We start from the raw sequence: 16598 nt of genomic DNA, 5'->3' as shown, positions 1-16598 counted from the left end.
CAGGAACAAAAATGCTATCTTATTTTTTTTTGCTATCTAAAGTAAGACATTTCGTATCGAATTGATGTTTTGGGAGTTATTTCTATAGTCAATCTCTTAAAAAACAGCTTTTTTTTATTCCTATTATGTAAAATGATTTGCTCACAGAAATTATATTTAAAAATCTTTTTAGGATTACAAAAAAAAAATCCAGCTGTGAGAAAAACTTGGCAAGAGCAAAATATATTTGGCAACGTTGCCTTTTTTTGAATCAAATATTTTTCAATCGTTCAAAAACAAGATCATGCAAATTAAATAATCAAAAAGTTTATTACAGAAAAATGTTGATGAATCTACTGAATGTTTAATATTTTCGAAAAGTAGAAGCAAGAAAAAAACTACTTTTTTGGGAATTTTCTAATCTTTCTAAATTTTATAAGAAATTCAAGCCTTTTATTTCAAATGTTAAGCACGAAGTAAAATCAAGCCTTTTCAAATGTAGCTTTTCAATTTGAAATAACAGTATTTTTTTCCGGTTAGATACATCGAATTTATTATCAGAGACTAAACTTTCCTCGTAGTGTAAAGCTTTCCGCAAAAATACGAGGGCCTTTTAGATAGTGTTTTTAAGATGGATTTTAGCTAATTACTCTGTTCCAAGGAAATAGAAATAATCTGCAAACAATTCATAATGTTTTATAAAGATTCAGGCTGTTTCATGGGAGATTTCACTTAAAGTGTTGAACAATTTTACCTCAGCTTGAAAAGGCTTTCATTTATATCGTAGTTATAAAGGTTTCAGTAACCCTACCCGTCATAATCTGCCCAAAGCAGAAGCACATAAAACTAATTCAATCACATTTCCACCCGGAAACGAAGCCACCACCCTACGTAATCTCATAAATGTCAAATTAATTTCATGTTTTCCCACACAACGTCACACAAAATTAGCTAAAACCCCCTACCCGCGAACGAAACTGTCAGATCATCTGTCAAAAAACATCAATTAGCACGAGAAACGGGAACCGAATGAGTCGTTGACTAAATGTCATTTATTCGGAGGGGGAGCGGCCATAGATGACGTCCCATCACTCATCGCACGCATTGACCGTTGATTCGTTTGCGCACGGTGGAGCTTCTGACTAATGATTGTCAATCCGTCATCGGAATATTGGGGCTCTCGGTCTCGGTCTCGCGCGAGGGTCTCTAATGAGCCAATTTCATGATGTGCTGTCATCTGTTTGGGTTTTCCCGCGGAGGTGTGGAGGTTATGAGTGAGTTCTAACTGCTGATTCAAAAACTAGATTGATGTATGAATTTAAACTTGTCAAATTGAAGAGATCTTTTCCTCAACATAACCTCAAACTAGCTTCAACATCACGTTCCTCACAGTTGTGCCGAAATTTGCGTCACCATAACGCTCGTGCATGATAAATGCTTCAAGTATCCCCTAAAGAACGTTGAAATTATCTCCGCTCGAGCGCCTGAAAGTATGCTAAACTCTTCAATGCTCTTGCAACAACCTCAAAAAAAATCGAGCTCCAACCACCCACACACACGGGTTCATAAATTGTGGACACGCAGCACGTCCGCAACAAACTTACCACCTCCGGGGAACGCAAAGAGGTGGTCACATTTTGGGGGATCCGTGACAAACCAACCAGGGGGAACCCTCGACGAACGTCACCAGTCACGTCGGCAGGGGTTTTCTTTATTCATCAACTTACCACCACAGTTGGCAACCCTTTCCATAGGTTACCCCGTTGAGAATTCTTTGCGGAGTTTATCCTTAAGCGAGTTGATGAGGGTGACACGGTGGGTTGAAAAATGAAGTTTATTTTACGTTTAAGGAGTTAAAAAAAATCAATTTCTTGGTACAAGAATGTTTTGATCTGACCTAATTGTCAAAATCTTAGTTAAAAGTGAAGTTCCAAAAAATCAGTCGTTTCTGAATATTAAGTTAGTTGCACGGGTGTTCGAATTGTATCAACAAATAACATGATTCCATTTGAAAAATCTTTAAGGTACAACTAAAAATCAAAATATTTCCGGCATATTCGTCACTTTTTAGCTACCTTCAAGTTCCAGCTATTTCACCACGGCCAAGCTGGTAAATTTTGCCTTCAACCAAGTCCTTTTGGGGTGGAAGGACGATGGCCGTCAAAAGAGCTTGCACGACATTGCACCACGATGGATTGTCGGGTCCTCGCCGGTTGACCATTTGCCATCACCATAGTTCACTCTTGCCGGGAGCACGTACGATGTGGCCTGCGATCCATTTCAAAGGCACCGGAGCTAATTAATGTGTCGTTTTGGTGGGGCCGAGGTCATGTTCAGGAATTGGGGCTTTTGAAGTACTGCGAGAAAAGAGTTAAAATTCGGAATTTAATTTCATTTCATCAGTTCTTCAATTCTTCAATTCTTCAATTCTTCAATTCTTCAATTCTTCAATTCTTCAATTCTTCAATTCTTCAATTCTTCAATTCTTCAATTCTTCAATTCTTCAATTCTTCAATTCTTCAATTCTTCAATTCTTCAATTCTTCAATTCTTCAATTCTTCAATTCTTCAATTCTTCAATTCTTCAATTCTTCAATTCTTCAATTCTTCAATTCTTCAATTCTTCAATTCTTCAATTCTTCAATTCTTCAATTCTTCAATTCTTCAATTCTTCAATTCTTCAATTCTTCAATTCTTCAATTCTTCAATTCTTCAATTCTTCAATTCTTCAATTCTTCAATTCTTCAATTCTTCAATTCTTCAATTCTTCAATTCTTCAATTCTTCAATTCTTCAATTCTTCAATTCTTCAATTCTTCAACTCTTCAATTCTTCAATTCTTCTATTCTTCAATTCTTCAATTCTTCAAATTTGTTCTATTCTATATTAATTATAATTGTAATTAAAACTATACATTTTCTCAAAATTAAATCTTTTTTTCAAATTTCTTCATTCTAACCTGTTACCGATTTCTTTCTTCGCTCTCCCAAGAAAAGCTCAAGTAACGACATTAGTGCTCGCAGAAGAGATTTTCCACCTCTCCATTTTCCGACAACCCTGGGAAACCCAACTGCTGCAAGTTTTAATTACAGTAATTAGCTCGTTAGAGGTCGAACGAAAGTGCATCGTTTCGTTGGGGTTGGGGTGAAAACTGGAAAACTAAAACCTCGAACGACGACTCTAATCCAATTTGTGGCAAGCACGAAAATTCTTCTTTTTTTTTAAGCTAAGAAGATTTCTTCTACGTGTACAAAAGGGGTTTTCTCGCCAAAGATTGTCCCACATCACCGCCCGAAGCGGAAGCAATTTTCCGCACCACCGATCGTCAACAGATAGGAGCGGACTCAGGAATAGTTATGATCTGTGTGCATCTTGTTTGCGTACATTTTATGGGCGGGTTTCTTTTTCGGAAAGTTTTTTCTCCTGCCTCGAAGGCACACCAGAAGTTGTATTTTCGGGACTCGGTTTAAGATCCATAAACCGGAGCGCAGATCCCCTCTCGCAACAATGTAATATTTTGAATTTTTATTATCTCCAATCCACATCATTTTGCTTTCATCGCAATCGTAAAACATTGGAAGGATGTTGGAGAGAGAGAGAGCGTGCGCAAAAAAAAATGTTGCAACGATTGTATCATCAGGACCTGTTCGAAACGAGATGGTCGTATAAAAAACGGGAAGCGCTACCAAGATTGGGTTATCTCACGCTGACAGTGTTGCCAGTGAGCGTGAAAAGTGGTACCGTAAATGGGTGTTACTTGGCAGATTAAAAATTTTGTGTTTTGATCTATCAATTATCACTTATCACTTATCACTTATCACTTATCACTTATCACTTATCACGCATCACTTATCACTTATCACTTATCACGCATCACTTAACACTAGGTCATTGGTCATTGGTCATTGGTCATTGGTTATTGGTCATTGGTCATTGGTCATTGGTCATTGGTCATTGGTCATTGGTCATTGGTCATTGGTCATTGGTCATTGGTCATTGGTCATTGGTCATTGGTCATTGGTCATTGGTCATTGGTCATTGGTCATTGGTCATTGGTCATTGGTCATTGGTCATTGGTCATTGGTCATTGGTCATTGGTCATTGGTCATTGGTCATTGGTCATTGGTCATTGGTCATTGGTCATTGGTCATTGGTCACTGTTCCTAACCTCTGTCAACAACTGCTGTTCTTCTGTTCTATTATTTATTTTTTGTTGTTGTTTCGAAAAACTTTGTGAAGTAGTTCCAAAGTACCGCCACGCCACTGTTCCGTCTTCTTTGTCTTTGATTCACGCCTCACGATTCGTGAATAATAAAGTAAGCGTTGAGACGTTCCACGTGCAGCACTTCGCTCTTTTTCGCGCTGCGTTCAGTGGGTGGAAAATTGCGGTAATCTGATCAAGTATTTGCAACTGCTTCACGCCTTCATTTGCAGCATTGTGTTACAAATAGAATCACGATAGTGTCTATCTCAATTGTTCGCGATATCCTTAGCTTTGCACCCTTCATTGCATTATTATCGTTCTATGAGAATGCTGACGGTTTGAAGATTTCCATTCGAGGAAATCATGCAAGCCAACAACGCTAATTTACGCGTAATAAACTTGAATCAACATCCACCTCGGTTTTCGCGCTGGAAAATATTTTCATTCAATTAGCCACCTTCGCGAAGGAGAGAGGTCCGCTGCATAATCGCTCATGATCTAGAGGCCGAGTACCTGGACGTTGTGGTTTCGACGGCGACCACCCCGTCGTATGTGAGAGTGGTACGATGGCCACCATTGAAGGCACTTTTCATAATGAACTAAATTGTGTGTTTTAGATGGGATGTACCCGCCTTGATGGTGTGGACTAGCAGCGGTGATGTTTGGTTTAGAACAGAGACGGGAAACTGAATTAATATTTTTTTATGTTCAGCTCTAGAAAAAAATGGTTGATATTTAATATCTCAAATTCCAAAATATTTAAAACATCAAACTTATAATTTAATTTATAAGTGACCCTTTCAAAACACTGATTTCAAAGCACCTCGTCGGATTCAATAATTGCCGTATGAAAAGTAATTTTCGCTAATGAAAAAAGGATCAACTTTTTATTATTTTGGCCACCATCCCAGAAAAGGTGTTGAGCTTTTACCCAGAAGATTTCAGTAAGCTGCATGATGTTTTCCGAAAAAGGCTTTTAATTATGTGCTTTTTCCGAGAGGGATGATATGGACAGGTAAGTTAAAAGTAATCAGGTGGAATTTTCTCGCTGTTTCACAGTGATTTAAGTTAACTAAATTACTGATGTGTGGTTGAGTTTTAAAAAATAGTTTGACAAATGAAAAATTGCACAGTAACATCAACACTTTAACTAATATCTATTTTTTATCAGAATTATTTCAATATAGAGTCTAACCTTACCTCATTTGTGTTATTAATGAGATTCTACTAGACAAGACAAAACAAATTTATTCCTCCTAGCAGTGTTTCAAGATCACCACAGGGCAAAAAAATAAGAAATAATAAAATTGAAATAACAAGCCTAAGTTTCAACACTTAGATGAAAAAAAAAGTGTTACAAAATGCATTTTACAGGCGTACAGTTGCTTTCTAATCATTAGTTTTGAAAATAACGAGATATTGAAGGAATTTTTTTTTTCGCAAAAAATTTTTTTTTCGCGGGACTGTACATTGGTTTTTCATGAAAATTTCAAATGTTTTCAAATGAGTTCAAACATGCTGAATATGATTAAAAACGCGGGAAAATTCGTTTTATCTGGGTTTCAGTTGATTGAACTTAAATATTCATTAACATTTTGAAGTTTTTCGAAAAAATATTTTTTTGCCCCCTGATTACTCAGACCAACTTTAAGGGAGGGGGACATAAACTTTGAAAAATATTTGCAACGGCTTTATTCATTTTTCAAAATTAGTGCTCATGTTCGCCCACCTTTGAAAAAAATATTTTATGAAATTCTCTTCATTTTCCTTTTTTTTATTTCAATAAAATGACCTTTGGTGGGTCTCGTGGCGCAGGGGTAGCGGCTTCGGCTGCCGATCCCGATGATGCTATGAGACGCGGGTTCGATTCCCGCCTTATCCACTGAGCTTCTATCGGATGGTGAAGTAAAACGTCGGTCCCGGTTTCTCCTGTCTCGTCAGAGGCGCTGGAGCAGAAATCCCACGTTAGAGGAAGGCCATGCCCCGGGGGGCGTAGTGCCAATAGTTTCGTTTTCGACCTTTGGTTGCTGAGATATTACAATGCAAACAATCTTTAAAATGGAAAATTGAAGTTTTCTAATTTCTAATGTTGATTTCTCAGCAACTAATGGTCTGATTTTCAATGTTAAAAAATGAAACATTCGTGAAATTTTCCGATTTTTTCGAAAACAAAATTTTCAGTTTTTTGACTTTTCAAAAGGGCATAATATTGAATGTTTGGCCCTTTTGATAAGTTAGTCTTGCTTTATTTTTATAAAGTTTTGTTGTCTAAGTTTTGATTGTCGAGCTTAAGTTTGACCCCTGAACTACGCTAAAATTATTTAGAACATCAAAATCCAAGATGGCGACCAGTATGGCGGTGATGCAATATTTGAAAAATACTTTTTTTTATTATTTTTAAATAGTCAATCAACAACTCAAATTTGACTAAAGTGGGGTCCCCGAACTTAAACTTTTCTGTTTAAAACAAGATAATTAAAAATAAGAAAAAAAGTGATGCCATTCTTAAATTTATTTAACAATCTGATTTTTTGTGTATTATGGTGTTAGTTTAGTATGTTTTGAAGATATCGTCATGATAATTTTTTGCAGTTCACCAAAACTGTGTACAGGCGGTCTACAATTATGAATGTGTTTTTGGAACAATATTTACCCTAATTAAATAATTTATATTTCAAAAACGGAACAGTTTAAAATATCCAACAATGTGCCGAAAGCATCATTAGAAGTCCTTCTTAAATACGCCCAATTAAGAAAGTTTTTTAATTTTGTTAAAATTGGTAATTTGTGTGAAAAATGCCATTTTGGTTATTATTTCGTGTGATTCTGTCAAAATAAATCAATAATTCAAAACCGTTGTCGATGGCTCAAAAGCGTGCCCAGCGGCTCTATATTCCCTAGTAACATTTTTTGTTGCGGATCCTTAAATGCAACTATTTCGTAACACCCAAAATGTGCTATCACAACATAGTTAGAACACTCGTGGTGCCCTAAAAAGCGCACGAAAATTTTGTGTTGGCAACATTTAGCCGCTTGTTTCAACTTTGTTACGACGAAGTTCCAGAAACAATTAGTTTGTCTAAATATGTCGGTAAAGTAGTTTGTTGTGTTGTCATGATGTTGCCATTATGTTGTCGTTTAATTTGCGCGAAACAAAAAAAATCTCTTCAACCAAAAAAACTAAAGTCCCCATGTCGGGATTCTGGACTGACACCTTCAGATCTTCACACCTTGCCTCTACCACTGAGCCACGGATGAATTGATGAAAGGGAAAATGGTTGGACTGAACTGTATCTAAGGATTTTTGATTTCAATATTATTCTTAGCACACAAATCGGGCTTAGTCACATGTTGCAACAATGGAACCAATAAGTTTTCAATATGTTTCGATTACAAAACGAAATGGATTGTAGCAAAGTTGTTTTCAATTCGAAAGGTTTGCAACTTGCAACGTATTGTTGCTAAAATGTCATTTTTATGTTTCTACAGCAAAACAAAACAAAAACTGGACTTAGTCAAATTTATCATGTTGCCAAATGCTACTTGGGTTGTTAAAAGTCACATCAGAGCATCTGTTAGTATCAATTACAATAATTAGTAGCATTTATTTTTTGCGTTGAAACATTGCAGGCTCCAAAAAATTCCAAAAATTTATGCATTTTCAGAATCGGGATATTTTTGAAAAGTTCACTATTTTACTATAACTGGTAAATAGAATGCGTAAAATTCGGTGGAACTAACTCTTACAACTCTCAAAAACAGTAACCTTGAAGGCTGTATACTTTTTAGTCCATAAAAATACCATAATAGGCTATCCAGATCGACCAACATGAAAAAAGTATGTTTTTCTTTATATGGCCTGGGCGTAGAGCAAATTGGAAAATTATAAATTTCAATGAGCTGTAACTTATTTTATGCTAAGGGAATGGTTTTAAAGGCATTGATTGTTTGTTTTGAACCTATTTAACATGTTCACATGCTACATACATCATAAACAGTAAAAATAGTCCCGATTTACACCTAATAACAATGTCGCATTTTTTATGGGCCTTACTGTATAGTTGAGGACAATTGAGAAAAAAAGAGGTACTCGGAAAAAAAAATTGTGGATTTTTTTTTCACAAAAATTCAAATCCCAAAATATATATTTTTTGATTTTCGACATATTTTGATGTTTTAAAGGACAAAAATCCGCAACTTTTGAGTCATAGAGAAGCATGGTCAAAAAATCTGCCGCCAAAGGGCCAAAAATTCAATATTACCCCCTTTTCAAATGTTAGTCTTGATTTAAAAATCTGACAGTTTTTTTCGAAAAGATCGAAAAAAATACACGAAAGTTTCATGTTTTCACATTGGACCATTAGTTGCTAAGAGATCGACATAAGAAAATGATTGGTTTTTTGGGTAAGACTTAAAAAACTTCAACTTTCCTGTTTCTTTTGGTTTAAGCCACTGTATCTCAGCAACCAGAGGTCCAATCTTCAATGTCTCTTAGACAATTTTATGACTAATTTTTTGAACAATTCAAAATAAAATATTTTTAGAAATTGTCACTCATGGTTACTCTTTCAAAAAATCGAAAAACTGCAAATATTTCACTAAAATCAAACTTTTGGTTGCAATATCTTTAGAACGCAGCCCTTTATCAAAAAATCTATGAAGTACTTGATTGCAAATTCAATTTTACTAAAAAAAATAATGTTAAATTTTGTTTTGTATAAAATTTATTTTTTGATGACCATTCTTCTCTATGTCTCAAAAGTTGAGGATTTTTGTCGTATACGTATTTTGGGAAATTCAGTTTTTGTGAACAAAAAATTTAATAAAAAAATCAGCTATTTTTTCCGTGTCTTTTTTTTTTCTCAATAGTCCTCAACAATACCTACAACTTTGCCTAAGACACCAAATTGATCAGAAAATTCATTCAAGAGTTACAGATTTATATACGTACCATTTTTGTACGAACAGCTGCCAAAATTGTATGGAGACTTGTATGGGTGAACCAATGACACAAAATAGCTTCTTTGGTCATAGGGAAGGCCCCCACAAGATTGAGCCAAATAAAAAAGTACAAAAAGAACCCATTTCCGGTTTTGGTAGAGTATTGCTCAAACGAGATTTTTTTATATTGTTGTTCAGTTTAACAAATAACATAGATCTATTAACATAAAAAAATTAAGCCAAAAATTCAACTCTCTACACTAGTCCAGTTATGTTGCAATTGTTGATTTCCAAAGTATTGGTATCGAAGTTTGTTTTTCGCGGAAAAATGTTTCGGTGCATCTGAGTTTCATAAAAAATTAATAATGTTTTTCAGCGAACCCAAACATTGTGCATATTACTTCCAATGCAGGAAAATTAATTCCAAATTGTTTGCAGTTGATTTGTGTGGTGATTTCTCGGGAAAATTGTGAAAAGGGAGGGGTGCAACACAAACATTGGAAAACAAATATAGTGAGTTTCATGCGAAACAGCATGCGTTTTTCGCAATTGCTCAATATCAATTTTCAGAACTCATTAATTGGTTTGCTATCAGTTATAGATTCAATTTTATTGCGTTTCTTCGAAAATCCCTGGAGAACGTAAATATATTCTTCAACTTTAATGAAACAACAAAAAATATTTCAATTTGACATAATCAACAAACAAACGAGTGTACCGAGGAATTTAATAACACTGCATGTTAGGTTGTCTCCAAAGGAGCTTTCCCCCTTTGGAATCAGCTTTCAGATTTTCTCAACCTGAATGTGGAGAAGTTAATATGAGTTCGCTGGAATTTGGATACTCGTCGTGTCAGAAACAGATTCGCCGAATGCAGATATTGTTTACCAAGTTTGCTTCCAAGTCAGATTGATGGTTGGTTTGGAGAACGCTGTTCAAAATTATTTGTAGAACGAAGTCAGATGATTGCACGAAGTTTTAACCATAAATTTTAATTGTATCATTTCAGATCCTCACCACACGCCAATCAAAAGAAGCACCTGCTCCATGATCACCCCCCAGGACCATCTCCCACTGTTTGCAAATAATTCCAATGCAATCCATTACCGGAGCTCGAATTCCACCTGCAATCGAGAGCACCGCCATTTCCGGAATAATAACCCCGCTCAAATGACCCCCGTTCAGCGCGGAAAATTGGTCGATTAATTAAATACCACCACCACCACCTCCACGGAATCCTCGTTCAAACCAACCGATCCGGGGAAGAAAAAAAGGAGCAAAAGTGCTGCCAATTTTCCAACAATCAGCGCTCGAAATTTCCACCTGTTTGAGCAGGGAAACGAAACAAAACACAACAGAGCAATCACTCAGTGGTCACCCCACACACACACACAAGTGAGCAATCCCACAGTCAGGTTTCAAGTTTCCCGAGGGAAAAAAAAACAACAACAACAAACTGCGCAACGAGAGCAATTCCGGTTGTGCATTTTGCATTCCAGTGATATTGGGAGGTGGTGAGGTGCGATCGAGTTGATTGACTGCCACAGAGTGGCAGTGATTGGATTTCATTAGACCACGTGTGGGCGCACGTGGTGGTAGCGAGAGGACACTTGGAGTTGGTTAGAAGGTGAGTTTTAATTGATAATTTCTGGAATTGCATAACAAAAACCACCATCAAAAGCGAGCCGATCCATCTGGTATCGACCTTACCAGTCCACCAGAAATTAGCAGAGGTTGCTTAAACATCAAGGTTGTTACAATAAAATTATCGAGGTTCGAACAGTTCCAATAGTTTTATCATTAGCGTCAGGATGATAACGATAATCTATCGTTTTCGTTATCGTTATTCCGATAATTCTATCGGCGATAATTTTATCGAAGATTATGGACGATAATTTATATTTGATAGATTTCAAAAATTGATTAAAACAAACCAAATTTTATTCAATTATCAAGCCTCATCGTAGTAAATTTTTTTTTGGATAATATGCCATATTATAGTTTCAAAGTAAAAATACTAAAAAAAATCATAAAATACCGTATTTTTTAAAGTATGTACTCAAATTTTCAGAATTTTCATTATGGGTATCAAAAGATTCAGAGTTGTGCATGAATTTGCACTGTTTTAGAGTTTTATGAATGAAATACTAAAATTTTCACAAAATACCGTATTTTCTTGAAAATATTCACTTTTTTAAATTCGCTATATGGGTGTCGAACGATTCGATATTTTAGATGTATTTTCACTGTTTTAGAGATTTTTATGAAATACTCAAATTTTCACAAAAAAAGTATTTTCTCGGAAATCCGGACTCGATTATCCGAAGGTATGTATGGGACTTCGGATAATCGAATCATGACCAAAAAAAAGTGTTTTCGCATCATTTCGTTTTCTTGCAGTTAACATCTTTTAACAATTCTGCGACCTAATTTTAAGTTAAATTTCTTTTTAATTAAAAAAATGCACTTTTTAAATATTTCATCACCGCCATTTTGGCTGCCATCGTGGATTTAAAATTTATAAATCACTTTAGAATAGTTTAGGGGTCATACTCAAGCTCAACAATCAAAAATAAGACAACGAAATTTTTTTTTCGTGATTCGATTATCCGAAGTGAAATTTTTGCGAGGCCTTCGGATAATCGAGTCTGGACTGTATAGGTTTCAAACGATTCGAAATTTTAAATGTTTATTAACAGTTTTAGAGATTTTAGAATGAAATTATAAAATATTCACAAAATATCGTATTTTCTCGAAAATACTCAAATTTTTACCATTCGCGATATGGGTACCAAATAATTAGAAATTTTGCATGTTTTTCAACGGTTTGAGAGTTTTTTGAATGGAATACTAAAATTTTGACAAAATACCGTTTTTTTCTCTAAAATACTATTTTTTTTTAGAATTAACAATATGGGTATCAAACGATTTAAAATTTTCAATATATTTCAATTGTTTAAGAGATTTTTGAATGAAATTCTATAATTATAACAAAATCCCGCATTTTTTTTAAAATGCTTATGTTTTTATAATTTGCAATATAATAAACGATTTGAAATTTTTCATGCATTTTCACTGTTTTAGAGATTTTTGGATGAAAAACTAAAATTTTTAGAAAATTTCCGTATTTTCTCGAAAATACTCAAATTTTTATAATTCGCAAAATGGGTACCAAACGATTAAAAATTTAAAATGTATTTTAACTGTGATTTTGTAATGAAATTCTAAAATTTTCACAAAATTCCGTATTTTCTCTTTAAAAACTTAATATTTTGTGATTCCAAATTTTGCATGTATTTAAACTGCTTTAAAAAAAATTGAATGAAAAAGCAGTTAAAATTTCGTTTTGTTTAATACGCATGTTGCAAATTATAAAAATTGAGCTTTTTCAAAAAAATATTTTTTTTTGTGAAAATTTTAGTATTTGATTCAAAAAACTCTAAAACAGTTTAATTAAAGGCAAAACTTTGAATCGTTTGATGCCCATCTTGCGATTAATAAAAATTTTAGTATTTTCGAGAATATACGGTATTTTGTTAAAATTTCAGAATTTCATAAAAAAAACTCTAAAACAGTTAAAATACATATGGCGAATTATTAAATATGAAATTAGAGCACTTTTCAACAAAACAGTTTCAGTAAACGAATTTTGTATTTTTTAGGGAGTTGTTCCATCCTAATTTTTCGTGAGTCTTTTAGTAACATCCTAGGCAATTTTCACAAAAAAAAATTATGAAAAAAAATCGTTGACTAAACATCAACCTTTTAAATATAAAAATCAAAAAAGCTCATCAAAGTAGTGTGTTTTTTTCTTTCAGTATATTTATTTCGGAAAGCTCGTCAAATTTCCTACAAGTTTGTCTTTGACTACTTTTTGATACGATGCAACGGCCAGCAATATTTAAATTACGAAATACAAAAGTATTTAAAACGCTTACGTCCTACTCAAATGTCACACGGTGGGTAAGAAGGGGATTATTATGCAACTTGCATGCACCTCGGAAATTCCTCCTGGAGGTTGTTGGGGAGACTATTCTGAGTCAGAAAAATCGATTTCCAAAATATTCTGTCGGTGAAAACTGATTTTATCTCGATTTGAAGTTAAAAAACCTAATATTTCACCTAAAACCTCAAAAATACGTCTAAAATCTCGGTCTAACTCTGGACAAAGATGTCAATTTTCATCCAAATATCAATTCTTAGTTCCCAAAATATATTCCTGACATAGTACACCTTAAATCGGTCCATTACTTGAGTCCCAGCGTCATGAGAATGTGTAAAATAGTGTTTTTTCTTTAAAAATATTTTCAAATTGGTCTGGTAAATAAACTGTCATGTCTGAATTCCAAAACTAACGTTGTAGCATTGTTGCAAACAAAATGAAGAACAATTTTGCAGAAAAAAGAATGAAATTTTATCCATTTTCAGTAACGTTATGACCATTTTAGTGGGAAAATTGTTGCAAATTTTCGAAATTCTTCGATATTTAACTCATTCCTGTTATTAACAGCTACTACGATCATACTCAGTAGGATGTAACAAAAATAACTTTTTGGTGGGCATTCAGGGGCTGGTTCCGGTGGGCATACTGAGCTCAAATCTCAAATATGAGCTTGATTGAACTTAATTGGAGCTGTCGCTTTGCATTTTAATTTTAAATGAGATTTTACCAGTAAAAAAACAAGGTTTTTCAAAAATGTAGATTTTTAGGCACATTGGCCACTAAAGCGTTTATCTTCAACATCATTGGCATGTAGGACAGATCCTTGCGCATGTTTTGGTATAATAACATTCAAGTTTTGAGCAAAATGAAATGGCGCGTCGCCTATCTTTTCTGCTGAGCTGTTTTTTTTTGAAAAAAAATCAAGACATTGAAGGCCTAATCTCCAGAGTGCTTCAATTCAATGTTATATATACCAAAACATGCGCAAGGAAATGTCCTACATGCCAATGATATTGAAGATAAACGCTTTAGTGGCTAAAGTGCCTAAAAATCTATATTTTTGAAAAACCTTGTTTTTTACTGGTAAAATCTCATTTAAAATTGAAATGCAATGCGACAGCTCCAATTAAGTTCAATCAAGCTCATATTTGAGATTTGAGCTCAGTATGCCCACCGGAACCAGCCCCTGAATGCCCGCCAAAAGTAATTTTGTTACATCCTACTGAGTATGATCGTAGTAGCTGTTAATAACAGGAATGAGTTAAATATCGAAGAATTTCGAAAATTGGCAACAATTTTCCCACTAAAATGGACATAACTTTACAGAAAATGGATAAAATTTCATTCTTTTTTCTGCAAAATTGTTCTTCATTTTGTTTGCAACAATGCTACAACGTTAGTTTTGGAATTCAGACATGACAGTTTATTTACCAGACCAATTTGAAAATATTTTTAAAGAAAAAACACTATTTTACACATTCTCATGACGCTGGGACTCAAGTAATGGACCGATTTAAGGTGTACTATGTCAGGAATATATTTTGGGAACTAAGAATTGATATTTGGATGAAAATTGACATCTTTGTCCAGAGTTAGACCGAGATTTTTGACGTATTTTTGAAGTTTTAGGTGGAATATTAGGTTTTTTAACTTCAAATCGAGATAAAATCAGTTTTCACCGACAGAATATTTTGGAAATCGATTTTTCTGACTCAGAATAGTCTCCCCAACAACCTCCAGGAGGAATTTCCGAGGTGCATGCAAGTTGCATAATAATCCCCTTCTTACCCACCGTGTGTCATCATTGAGTGAAACTGGCTCCATATACACAAAAATGGCTTAAATAAGCTTAGGATAACATGTCTACAAAGTTTCATTGAAATCGGAAAGGGTGAAACCGATTCCCTATTTGACATGGAATTGCTCAATAGTAAAATGACACAATTTTGAAATTCTATGATCTTATCATTGAAAATACCATACCAAAAATGAACTCTGAAATCCTTTAAACTCAAAGAAGGATTGAAGCAATTGAAAAGAAAACCTTTATCGCAAATAATTACCTTCCAGTCGTTGATTTCAGTATAACTACCAATCCAACGAACTCGTCATTCTTTTCAGAAAATATTTCAATTTGATGCTAAGCTCCACTGCCAACTGTGCATGAAATTCTAATTACTAATTGCACCGAGCGAATTTTTTCAGCGCAACAATCTCAAACTCATAAACTTTGTCGTTACAACCCGCGGAGAGGTGAACACAGTTTAGATGACGCTTGTCTCTGCAATTCATTCTTCACAGGACGAAACTTTTTCTCCATTTCCCCCCCATCGTCAAATTGCCAGACGTGGACCCATTTCAAGCGATCATTTCACCGGAAATCTACAGAACCCCCTTTATTCTGGTACCAGCAAAAGTTACAAATCGTTCCCCATTTACGAGCTCGGCACCAAATCGGCCTTGAAAAGCCGACCCTCTTGAAGTTGAAGTCGAGTCGATTCCAAATGGCCCAGCACGAGTCGGCGGTCGGCGCCAAATGCCGTTCCGGAGTTTTATCGCCTTCAACTTGTCGATTTCCGTCGTCGTCGCTGGAATCTATCTGGTAAAGTTGTTTGGCTGGCTGGCAGTCCGTAAAAGTGTTGCCTTAGTTCGCTTAAACGACCTTTACTTGTGGAGGAGAGCGCCGGCCCATTTCTAAAAGTATCGAACCAGAAGATGGAGTTCTTGATGGATGGTTCTACCCGGGAGAGAGTGTTCCGCTACAGTCGTCCTAAGGTTATCGAGCTCCTCAAAATCATGTTAGGTATTTTTTTTACAATTTTGACTTCTGAATGAACCAATGTTCTTATCCTTGACTTCAACAAAAAAGTGCATCATAACCTCAAATCCTCTGTCCGTCTGTAATCACCCTAGGGTACTAAAATCAATTCCAATCGCCACCACCCTCCCAGTTTGCAGAGCAGCCGGAAATCGAAGGTTCGGAGATTTATCACCAGATCTCCCTGCTCCCTGGTCCAACTTCCGGGCAGTAAAAGTCAAACTTTGCAGACCTGGAGCTTTTACGGCCGCCACGGTGAACTCCACACCTGGCTGCGAGAGAGAGAGAGAGAGAGAGGAGTTCAGAGAACAAACGATTGGCCATTCAACAAGCGTAAAATGGTTCAGCGGGTTTAGGGGGTTGTTAAAGCTACGATGCTCTTTGCGGACCCTTTGACCTTGGCAACGAAAGTGGGAAAGTTTTGAGTTAAGTTTGTGGTGCCTGTTTAGCTAGAAGCTTGAATGAGGTTAAAAGGGAAGCTTTAATTGTGAGCTCGAAGCTCAACTTTGTTGTACTACCTTCTAATATCGGATTTTTCATTCAATTTGAAATTCCAAATTCCAATTTTAAATTTCCAATTTCCAATTTCCAAAATCCAATTTCCAATTTCCAATTTCTTATTTTCAATTTCCAATTTCGAATTTAAAATTTCCAATTTCCAATTGCTTATTTCCAATTTCCAATTTTGAATTTCCAATTTCCAATTTCTAATTTC

At 35.1% G+C, this 16598-nt stretch overlaps 1 protein-coding gene across 6 annotated transcripts in view; it reads left to right on the top strand.

The window, feature by feature from the left end:
• The window catches only part of LOC6039116 (insulin-like growth factor-binding protein complex acid labile subunit), a 470604-nt gene that overhangs the window by 403224 nt on the left and 50782 nt on the right, over positions 1 to 16598 (top strand). For all 6 annotated transcript variants that reach the window (XM_038251247.1, XM_038251242.1, XM_038251244.1 and 3 more), the window contains one exon: positions 10132 to 10749. The gene's annotated coding sequence lies outside the window, so the exon portion shown is untranslated. The remainder of the gene's footprint in view (positions 1 to 10131; positions 10750 to 16598) is intronic.

This window comes from Culex quinquefasciatus, chromosome 2 (assembly GCF_015732765.1).
Source record: "Culex quinquefasciatus strain JHB chromosome 2, VPISU_Cqui_1.0_pri_paternal, whole genome shotgun sequence".
In the NCBI taxonomy this organism is placed as follows: Eukaryota; Metazoa; Arthropoda; class Insecta; order Diptera; family Culicidae; genus Culex; species Culex quinquefasciatus.
This window is presented reverse-complemented; position numbering and strand designations above follow the sequence as displayed.